Below are 10,397 nucleotides of genomic sequence, written 5' to 3'. Positions count from 1 at the left end.
GTATTCCCCATAGTAACCTATGGATGTGAGAACTGGACCATAAGGAAGGCTGAATGAAGGAACATAGACACTTTTGAACTTAGGTGCTGGAGGAAAATCCTGAGAGTGCCTTGGACCGTAAGAAGATCCAACCAGTCCATCATCCAGGAAATAATACCCGGCTGCTCACTGGAGGGAAGGGTATTGGAGGCAAAGTTGAAGTATTTTGGCCACATCATGAGAAGACAGGAAAGCTTGGAAAAGATCACGATGCTGGGCAAAATGGAAGGGAAAAGGAAGAGAGGCCGACCAAGGGCAAGGTGGATGGACGGTATCCTTGAAGTGACTGGGTTGACCCTGAAGAAACTGGGGGCGGTGACGGCCGACAGGAAGCTCTGGCGTGGACTGGTCCATGAGGTCACGAAGAGTCGGAAACGACTATGCAATTGAGCAGCAGCACAGGCTAAGAACAAAAATGTAATATTTCAGCATCAATGTGGATCTTGAAAACACACCTACATTACAAAATGCTAAGGATAACAGTTATCAGCTGTGTTCTTAGCTGATAACTGTTGTCCAAAAACGTGGGGCCATGAAATACTTGGAGATGTCAAAAATAAGACCATATCTTATTTTGGCTATGAAATAATATTTGTTGTTTGCTGTGTGTCTTCCAGTCATTTTCAACATATGGTCACTCTACAGCAAACTTACGTGGGGTTTTTTTTGGGGGGGGGTAAATTTTGTTCAGAGGGGGTTTGCTTTTGCTTCCTTCAGAGGTTGAAATGTTTGTTTTGCTCAAAATCACTCAGTAGGTTTTCATAAATGAGTAGGTATATGAACCCTACCTTTCCAGAATCCTAGTCTAACACCCAAACCACAATACCACATACAGAGGTGCAAAGCCCCGAACACGTTCCTTCTCGCCAGAGCAGAGTAGAGAAGCCGCCAAACGCCTTCCTGGCGAGGCCTTCCCCTTCCGCCTGGGTGCCCGCGCCGGGCCCGCCTTTGGGGCCTTCAGAGATTGTGAGGTAAGTGGGGTTTATATATCTGTAGAAGGTCCAGGGTGGGATAAAAACTCTAATTAATCACCTTGATTAGCATTTAATGGCCCTATGGCTTCAAGGCCTGGCTTCTTCTTGCCTGGGAGAATTTTTTTTTGGGGGAGGTGTTAGCTGTCCCTGATTGTTTACTGTCTGGCTTTTTCCTGTTTTCAGAGTGTTGTTCTTTATTTATTGTTCTGATTTTAGAGTTTTTTTTTTTTAATACCAGGGGTTATTTGGGTTATCTACACTTCCCATTATTCATTTACATAATGCACAGTCTGATCAGGATTTGCAATGTGAGGACAACATGGCTACAATGTGTGCAATTTATACATAGCATAAATATCTGTATGTGAAACACTCCCCCCCCCCATTAATACAAAGCCTCTGAGGTCTTTCATGTGACTCTTCCATATTTTGAAGAGTCACATGAGAGAAACATCTGACTACCTCCACACCACAGCTCTTATGCAGTGTTGCTTTCAAGGCAAGCCAAGAGGGATAATTTGCTGCTGACTGCATGCTTCCTGGAGAGTAGACAATGTAAAGAGCATTTTGCTCAGCCCTACTACAAGGTACCTACTGATTTAATGGGTAAAATCTAGTATTATATCATACTATGTGATTTTTTCCTTCCAATGCAGGTTTTACAGCCAGCCAAACTTCCTCTGGAAAGTCTCTCAACCCTTTTGTAGGCACACAGGGTTCTGCAGGAAAGAGGTGAATAGGTAAGGTATATATTTAATTGGTAAATAAATCATGAAAGCCATTTTGTTGGTTGGAGAGGCTAATTGGATATAACTCAGCAAGTGACAACAACAATCAATTTGGTTGTGTAGTGTGGCTAATTTCTGTGAATTAATATTCCCCATAATTCAACGTATACACTACTGTATTGTAGAATCTTAGTGTCACTATATAGTTCTCTGTCAAATAGTTGGTATTCACCTTAGCCAATTCAGGATGCTGGTTGACAACTACAAGTAGTTTACTAACAATGGATTTCCTTCAAATATGGGGAATGCAAATCCTGAAAACTACTTCTGGAAGAGGCCTTTAGTTATGTTAGGAGATTTAATTTTATCTCAGAATAAGAATCAGAGAAGAAAACTTACAACTTAGTTTTGGTAGATTGAAAATGTGCAGTGACAACGGGCATTCACTAATAGAGTTCATTACTTTACTAATAGATTCAAATATGGTGAATGAAAATCGTCTCTGTTGCTCTGAGTAAATGTCTCACAGGCAAGGACAGGAAGATGAAATGAAGGTGTGCCACACATATACTGTTCATTCTGTCAACAGAAGGGACAGAGGAGGTTCAACCATTAGGCGAAGTAAGCAGTTCTGAAGGTGCCATCCTCTAGGGGGCGCCGTTGAGGCACCTCCTCCGAGACATGGCCTTCCTGCCTCCACAGCCTGGCTGCCTCTGTGGCCTCGGTCTCCAGGCTGCTTGGCCATGTTCCAGAAGCTTTCTCTCCTGACGGCAAACCCACACCTATGGCAGGCATCCTCAGAGGTTGGGAGGTCTGTTGGAAGCTAGGTAAGTGGGTTTATATATCTGTGAAAAGTCCAGGGTGGGAGAAAGAGCTCTTGTCTGTTTGAGGCTAGTGTGAATGTTGCAATTGGCCAGCTTGATTAGCATTTAATGGCCTTGCAGGTTCAAAGCCTGGCTGCTTCCTCCCTGGGGGCATTCTTGGTTGGGAGGTGTTAGCTGGCCCTGATTGTTTCCTGTCTGGATTTCCCCTGTTTTCAGAGTGTTGTTCTTTATTTACTTTCCTGATTTTAGAGTTTTTTTTAATACCGGGTGCCAGATTCCCTTTCGGTGGCCTTTTAATTCCTATGGATTCCTAAGGACCCTAGGACTCTTCCACACAGCAATATAACCTAGAATATCAAGGCAGAATAACCCACAATATCTGCTTTGACCTGGGTTATCTGCGTCCACACTGCCATATAATCCAGTTCAAAGCAGATAATGTGGATTATCTGCCTTGATATTGTGGGTTATATGGCTGTGTGGAAGGACCCTCAGAGCTCTTCCACACAGCCATATCACCCAGAATATCAAGGCAGAATAACCCACATTATCTGAACTGGGTTATATGGCAGTGTGGACTCAGATAACCCAGGTCAAAGCAGATATTGTGGGTTATCTGAGTCCACTCTGCCCTATATCCCAGTTCAATGTTTAGTGCTAAATTCGCAAATATAGTAATTCCTACACAACATTACCATGTATTGAACTGCTTTTTCTGTTGATTGATCTATATATATAAAAATGGTCTGTCTGTTTTTATCTTAATCTAAACAAAGATACTACAACACCCAGAACCACAAAACTTAACAACACAACGCCCTTGCGGCTGGGTTTAGATGACTAAGCCACAATTCACATCAACATCCGTGGCCAACACCACCCCAAAAACCCACAAAAATCATGTGTGCTTGTGCGGGACAGGCCCAGCACGCAAAACTCACCCACCCCACCCCCCTCCTCCATGCTCCCTCGCGCCCTCGCTTGCCGGCTACCGCGACCACCGCCATCTTGGCCACCAGCCCTGGCACACCGCCGCTCGCTGTCTCACAACTTCCCCGCACGCCCCTAAGTAGCAGGGAAAGAGAAGGCAAAATTAGCAGTTTTCACTATCCTACAGATCCAACAAACAGGCGTGAGCAAGGTGCCTTCCCTGCCTGTGAAGTGGAGGGAAGGAGGAGGACAAAAGCGGTGGTTTCTTCTCTCCGTCTCTTCATACAAACGGCTGAGAGCTAGGTGGGTTTCCCATCTGAGGAGGTATCAGGAAGGAGGGAAGGAGCACAGCGAAACCACTGCTTTTTTCCCTCCTTGACTTCGGACACCTATTGATCCTGAAGAGGGGAGGGGGGAAGGAGGAAAGATGGCCTAACGGCGGCGGAGGAGCTTGCCCCCAAAGGGGAATGCCAGAGATTTTAAAACACCGCGCCGCCACCGCCAGAACATCCCCCAGCTTCCTTTCCCACTCAAGTTCTTCCTACCATAAAACAGGACACAATTCAAACAGTCCAGACGGATGGCCGTCCAACTGCTGTACTATCATAAAATCCAAGGGTTCTCTAACACCACTCAGGAACAACCACTTCAACTTCCATCTACCATAACACAGGACACAATCCAAACACTCAACACAGATGGCCATCCAGCCTCTGTAATATCATAACATCCTAAGGTTTGGGGACACCGCTCAGAAACATCCAGTTCAACTTCCTTCAACCATATAAGAGGACACAATCCAAACACTCCTGACAGATGTCCATCCAGCCTCTCCATAATAATAATAATAATAATAATAATAATAACAACAACAACAACAACAACAACAATAATCAACATCGCATCACAGAATCAAACAGTTACGACAGACCCCTAAAGAACATCCAGTCCAGCCCATTTCTCCCATGGAGGACACAATCCAAACACTCCTCGCAGATGCCCATCCAATACCTCCATAATAATAACAGTAATCCCATGAGACAATCATACAGTTAGGACAGACCCCTAAACCCCATCCAGCCCAAACCATTTCTGTAATGCACAATCCAAGCACACCCAACAGATGGCCATCCATCCTGTAAATAATAACAATAACAATAATAATAACAATATCATGGAATCCTAAGGTTAGGTGAGTGGTATGCCAGCCAGGGTGAAGACCACACCAGCAAAATCCCTCCCTGGAAAATGGGTTTCAGATTTTATGCAAAAATGGTATTATGTGAAGAGTTCTGGAATAAATTTACCAACATGCCTTGATTCCATAGTATAGTATTGTAGGGATTATCAGATGGATTCATATTGTCTTTGTGGATGGTATCTTGTCCAAATAATACCATATTTGTGCTGTGTTTTAACCATTGAAATGAAATCATGAGCAGATTCCCTTGGGTTCAGTCAATCAACCAATGGACATGTAAGTAGACAGAGGAATTTAGGCTAAATATTATGTTTGTGCAAATATACAATATCTGATCTGTCATATGTTCAAAGTGAGTATATAGTAGCAATTGGCAAGCTAAGTGCTCCAAATATAGTTAATTGGTCTGTTTGCAAATAAATTTAAGGGCTTATGTGCTCCTTTTCCATTTACGCCAGTGGTTGAACCAGGCTTCTTTTAGGTAGAACATAACCTAGCTGTAAAATGACTACTAACACTGAAGATAAACGAGAATGTTCAAAAGGCTAATTGAAATCAGCTGCTAGCATTCAACAAGTTAGGACCTTAATTTATCCTCCCTATCTCCCGCCCACCAAAAATATTATTTTGTGTTTTCCCTTATATCCAGGCTTGTAGCTGGATGGCATCTCTATTGCATTCAGATGCATTATCCATGTTTTTAAATGCTCAATAGAAATAGCATCATATTTGCACAAAGCTATTTCTTATGATAAAAATATATTTGCTCAGTCTTCTGCAGCACCGTTGGTACATAATGCATTACTCTAAATGAAGTGATTTTGAATTAAGAAAGTGTGGAAGTAAGACTCTGGTGGGATTTATAGTAGCCAATAACCATCACTGAATGAATTTCACAGAACACTTCTCCATATTGTAAAAATGAACAGAGGTTTTTATCAGAAGAAACAAATCTGCACATTAAGGGAAAGGGGGAAAAATCAATGCATCTTATGATACACACTTGGTATTATTTCTGAGAACGCTACAGCTGGCTTGCATAGCCTACTTAAAATATTATAATTTACTTGACTGCACGCATAGTCAATTTGGAGTCAAAACTGCCACTTACGACATGGGAGGAAAAACAATGACTTGCGTGCTACTGGAAACATCAAAGGTACTTTTTGCACCACTCCTCCTCAAAGCCTCCTGGGAAAAAAGCCGACTCATAATCTTTTCCACTGGTTACTAGAGTGCTTCTTAGGTTTGGGGCTGTGAGCAGGCTGTTTGTACGGGAGGCGGGGGATCATATTCTGCTGCAGTACTTTTCCTGAACAATCCTCAACAAGCAGAATGGATTGAAAAATTCAAGCATGACTAAAAAGTACATTCCCCACTAGTCAGTGAATTTTGCTCCCTATTTGTCACTGCCATCTTGGAGAGCGGTGAGCATTAATAATGCATGGGTGCTAGGAATGTATTAGCAACTAACCTTGCGAAGAAAATCAGCTGGGGACCCAGAAGAGCTGTAAAAAAAGAATAGAAAAAGAAAAGGAAGGAGAATAGAAAGAGGGTGTAAGAGAGAACAAAATAAAAAAGAGGGAAATGCAAGTCAGTGCTCTTGAGCCCTTCCTTATTTATTGAAGAGAATTGTCATGTACAGCCACAACTATGTATCATTGTAAGCCCAGGATGGAAGTCCCGGCAATGGGGTTGTAATTGAATTCATTGATCAAATTCAGGGATATCTTTCCTCGCACTCCCCTGAGCTACTGCAAATCTTACCTTTTATCTAACCTAAAACATACCTGGGGCAGCCACATTTTTCTGTATTTAAATTGACTGTGTTTGTGCATCATATATTTCTAGGAAGTCCGTTGTACTAAGTCTGGGATCTATGTGGAAACAGAACCCTCTCGAGTTGCAGTCTTCAGTCTACTGTTCTGTTGCTTTTAGAGTAAAACAGTGATCAGATACAGATCTTCAATTCTCTTTCTTTCTCTTTTGAAAGTGAGAACATGTTGTTTGATTGCCATTTCTTACAGGTGAACCAGAAAAAAACTTTATATCTCCATTGCATGGGGAAAAAACTTCACTTAGGGTGCATCTGCACTGCTGAATTAATGCAATTTGACACCACTTTAATTCCTGTGTTTCAATACTACAGGGCAGTTCTACTATGATAAATTAAACAGGCTTGATCTAACATTCCTAGGAGCCCCCGGTTGCACAGTGGGTTAAACCTTTTTGCCAGCAGGACTGCTGACTTGAAGGTTGGGTTGCTGACCAGAAGGTTGCTTGTTCAAATCCAACCCACAGAGAGCATGGATGAGCTCCCTCTATCAGCTCCATCTCCATGCGTGGACATGAGAGAAGTCTCCCACAATGATGGTAAAAAACATCAAAACATCTGGGCTTCCCCTGGGCAACGTCCTTACAGACGGCCAATTCTCTCACACCAGAAGTGACTTGTAGTTTTTCAAGTCACTTCTGACATGAAAAAAACCCTAACATTCCTGAAGTGCCTTTTCTGGTTTTCTAAGTGAACTTACACCAAAGGTGGAGTGCTCTGGAACACTACATATCCCAGAAATAAGGTACATGAGATAGATTCACTTTGTTTTTAACACTAATATCTCTTCAAGGAGGCTGAAATTCATCGCACCCAGAAATGCACGTGTTATTTTGTAATTTTGAGCAATATTAAAGCAAAATTTGCATTTTTATCAATTGCATTTATTTCTACCTGTAGTTTACTAAATGTTGTGAAAAATAATTTTCTACTGATCAGTTTTTAGCAGTTTATGAATCATATAAATTTGAAAAACAATGTATAATGTTATGTTCTGAGGGAATTGAGTATGTTGCTTCAATATGGGAAAAACTCCACAAATAATACCAGATGTAGTAGCCATAGTAATTCTATACTAATTCATATTCTCCTTTTTGTTGCTTTGTAAAATCTATGATAGATCATATTATTAATTCTGACTAGAGTAGACTCATTGACCCACATGCTGATTCAATAGTCAAGAATTCATTCAGTGATTTACTCTGCTTGGGAGAAACTGCTGAAATTCCAGCCAACATTGTCTGGATGGGGAAGAAAATGGCTATTCAAAGAAGAATCACACTGATTAAAATTATTAGGTGGTTCTGGATTCAAAGGGCACAAAAACTGAAAATATGTTTCAAACTTTTCACAGAAAATAAAACCATTGTTTAAAAGAACTATCTTATATTGAGTTATGATGGCAAAGCCTCAGGCTAGACCATGCTCTGAATTCAGAGCTCAAGTCTAATTAGAACATTGCGTTCAACTATGCTTTCAAAACTCTTGCTTTCCACTAGATTTCCTAAATGATATCAAGGAACTTGTGCCTCTGTTCTCGTCCTTCCTTGATGCAGAAGCTCAACTGAAGTACAAAAGGCACCTGCTGCCAAAAGGAGGTCCTTCACAAAGTGCTTATACAGTCATTTAGTGAAACTGTATTCTGGCATCCTGAGAGGATCATATACTTAAGACCTGGAGATTGTGAAGCGAATTGGTTCAGGAGCAGTTCCTCACTCTCATTATGATAGCTCTCAAGAGAAATGACTAATTTCGTGCCATTGTTTTCTTGACACAGCAGTCTTTTCCCTTGAATTCTAGTTTGATTCTTTTCCCATTACCCCTTCTCTTTTTTAAAAACAGACTTTTTGAATCTCCCAGTTTGTTGTATATTGATATTTTTTCTCCAATAAAGATTTATTTGTTGCCAGTAGTTCTTTTTCTTTTAATTTTGTTTCATGTGTGTGTTTTAAATTCTTCTATCCCTAGAGTTTATTACGGGTGCTATTCATTCCACAGATCAATGGAAAGAGGCTTTGTAACAAAATCTTGCATGTTAGCTAGTTAGAAGTTTATTATTGTACTCCAGGTTCCCTTTGAAATGGCAGTTGGTATTGTATCAAAGTCTGCGTTCAGTACATCAGCAAGGAATAGCTGCCAAAATCTCAACCAAAGCAAAAATTTCTCATAGTGTACAAGGAAAGCCAAAAAATGTTTACAAGACCAATAATCTGGGGGATGATGTGGGATGTGTGTTACTGGTTATCATCAGATTTCACCTACCATAAATAAAATCCATAAATTTGAACATTTCTTCACTGGGAAAGCATGCAGAGCTTTTTGAGAAGGGCATTGCATCTGTATTTGTATTTCAGTAGCATACTTCCACTGTAAATGAACATTTTGAAAAGAAGGCGTGCTGACTTCAATGGAAAAATGATAGGCAGTTCACACACTTATGAACTATAGGTTGGCTTTCTGAATGGTATGTTTGAGCCTATAGTGCAGGCGATAGGGTGACTGTAGTTTTTAAGACTGAAATGTGCTAAACATCTCATATGCCCATAAAAAGGTTGCAAAATTGAGATCATGATAGGAATGAAAGAAATACATTACATCTCTTATGAAAACATCTACCTTGTAATCTATCAAGACTGATGATGAGGCCAGCTGCTTCTTCCTTCTGTCTGCAGATTTCTGAGGCTCGTGAAGAACATATTTTGGAGAGGGAAATGTGCACAAAACATGTATACTTCTGATAAATCTGCTTGACTAAACTGCATTTTTCAAAAAAAGCTCATAAGGCTACTTTATAATGCAGTCTTTAGGAAAAAAACATATGGATCTGGGAATAAAGTGCATGTAAAATGTATACAAATTTGTACATTTTGAACAAAATACACATAAATATATGCATGGCTTTACAAATGGGACAAGGGGGACAGTATCACAAGCAATACATAGATAGTTTGGGGTGTAAAATGCCACTAGGATACTTAAAAAAAACTAGTATACTGAGAAGCAGAAATAAAACAAGACTCCCAGATTTTCACATCAGCGTTAAGAGTGACATGCAGAATATGCACCAATCTTGATGTGTAAGATAACCTAATTATCATGAGGCTGAAATGATACCAATTTAATACATTTTTGACAGCACAAGTTTACATTTTATTTTTGAAGGTATTTTGGTCTTCATACTTTCAGTATATGCACAGACTTACCTTAACCGGTGTCACAGCGGGTTAAACCGCTGAGCTGCTGAACTTGCTGAACAAAAGGTTGGAGGTTAGAATCCAGGGAGTGGGGTAAGCTCCTACTGTTAGCCCAAGCCTCTGCCAACCTAGCAGTTTGAAAACATGCAAATGTGAGTAGAGCAGTAGGTACTGCTCAGGTGGGAAGGTAACAGCACTCCATGCAGTCATGCTGGCCACATGACCTTGGAGATTTCTACAGACAATGCCGGCTTTTCAACTTAGAAATTGAGATGAGCACCAACCTCCAGACATGACTAGACTTAATGTCAGGGGAACACTTTTACCAAGTGTCACCTTACCAAGTCTAACTTCAAATCCATACAAGCCAACCTGCACAGTTGAAATAATTCTTTTTACCTCAACTACATTATGTAGTTCAGTTTGGTACTCTATGACTTCTCCAGGCTATGACAACAAAATCATAAACTGCACATAGGTCTAGAATTGCCTAGTAGTGTTTCCCAAACATGGGTTTTCCAAGTGTTTGGGACTTCAGTACCCAGATCAATGGCCAAGGTAGCTGAGGGTTCTGGAAGTTGAAGTAAAAACACATGGAGAACTAGAATCTTGGAATCATGGATGTAGCAGAATGAAGGCTGCATCAGACACCCGTATATTGCATATTTTGGAT

At 40.8% G+C, this 10,397-nt stretch overlaps 1 long non-coding RNA gene across 1 annotated transcript; it reads left to right on the top strand.

The window, feature by feature from the left end:
* The first annotated feature begins 1,263 nt into the window (after window positions 1-1,263).
* LOC134294782 (uncharacterized) lies at window positions 1,264-8,442 on the top strand. The gene is made up of 3 exons (XR_010001482.1): window positions 1,264-1,753; window positions 2,331-2,568; window positions 8,030-8,442. It is a non-coding gene; the product is annotated as an uncharacterized LOC134294782 (long non-coding RNA).
* Window positions 8,443-10,397: the final 1,955 nt, after the last annotated feature.

This window comes from Anolis carolinensis, chromosome 1 (genome assembly GCF_035594765.1).
Source record: "Anolis carolinensis isolate JA03-04 chromosome 1, rAnoCar3.1.pri, whole genome shotgun sequence".
Classification (NCBI taxonomy): Eukaryota; Metazoa; Chordata; class Lepidosauria; order Squamata; family Dactyloidae; genus Anolis; species Anolis carolinensis.
This window is presented reverse-complemented; position numbering and strand designations above follow the sequence as displayed.